Source organism: Suricata suricatta, chromosome 12, assembly GCF_006229205.1.
Source record: "Suricata suricatta isolate VVHF042 chromosome 12, meerkat_22Aug2017_6uvM2_HiC, whole genome shotgun sequence".
NCBI classification, from domain to species: domain Eukaryota; kingdom Metazoa; phylum Chordata; class Mammalia; order Carnivora; family Herpestidae; genus Suricata; species Suricata suricatta.
The window spans coordinates 59,596,058-59,597,529 of NC_043711.1; positions in this window are offsets into that span (position 1 = coordinate 59,596,058).

A 1,472-nucleotide genomic window follows, 5' to 3' on the forward strand; every position below is an offset into this window, starting at 1 on the left:
TTCTCATCCCCCTGACTTTTAATTAACTGCCATGGTTTGACCACCCTACTTTCCCTGAACCAGGAGCAGATTGTTGCTTTGTTGCATGGACATCAGGATGACAAGTCTGGCAATAAGGAGCCATTTTCTGCAGAAGCTAAATGGACTTTATCTCCATGTGCCACAATCTTACAAAGACAACATAAAGAAAACTTAGTATCACTTCTCATTTGACAATGCTTTCCATGCAATTGAGCATGTCAAATAAGCTTAATTTGTTAAGCAAAGCTTTTGGAATGTTCCAGGTCAAAAAGATTTAAAGCAGACCAAAGTTTTAAAACAAAAACAAAAACACTTTGTCATTTTAACTGAGAAAAAGAACAAATTCTAATTCTGCACCCGCTTACTTTTGATATTAACATTTTTTCAACTTTAGTCAGTCCTGACCACAAATTGATTTTCTTCTCAGAAGACTCTTTTTCTGGAAACTTTCTACAACTTTTTTTTTAAACATTCAGGTTTTTGCCCTGAGTTTTCCCTCTTTAAAGAACCAGCCTCGTCTTAGAACAAAATTACTTTTTTTTCTCAACAAAAATGTATTTCTATTTTTGGTATTTTTTTTTTACCCAAAACACACATCTTACTTTCCTTGCATAGACAATTATTTACCTTATTAGTATTTTTAACTGTTAGCTTAATTTCTAGTATTTTAACTTAATTTCTAGTGAAAGCTAAGAAGTAAGCAATTGTGAACTGTGTGTTACACCAGCATACTTGAGAATGGCAAACTGATGAATTAATTTCTTAATTTTTAAAAACATACTTTTTCATAATATAATCTTTTAATAGGGGACAAAAAATGTTTACTAACAGATCCAAATTTATCCTCCATTTTTCTGTAATAAGACAAAAGTAGATAAACCTTTTTTTCAGAATTAATGTTTGACTATTCTATCTTATTTGCAAATGATCTAGATATTTAATGAGTTTAATTTATCATGAAACCTAACTCAGCAGAGAGGCACCTGGCAGACTGAGCCACGGGAGCACGTAACTGTTGACCTCCAGGCCAGGAGTTCAAGTCCCTTGTTGGGGCTAGAGTTTATGTTAAAAAAATAATAAAATATAAATAAACCTAACTCAGCAAAAAGTCAAGGTTTAGGTTAGAAAAAAGATTTAGGAGACTATTTAAAAGTTTACTTAATTTTCTTAAATGTTAATGGTGCCTATTTAATTTACTTATTTTTAACAATTATGTTTAGATTACTCAAAAAACTTCATGAGATATTAAAGTCAGACATTCTCCCAAGCTGGTTTTTTAAAAATATTTTGTAACAAAGATGACAGCAACATATGTGACTTTCAATAAAGCCAGGCAAAATAAAGTTTTTAATGCTGATAACTCTAAAGACATACCTATTTTTGGTGTATAGGAATGCAACTGATTTCTGTACACCGATTTTGTACCCTGCGACTTTACTGAATTCATTGAT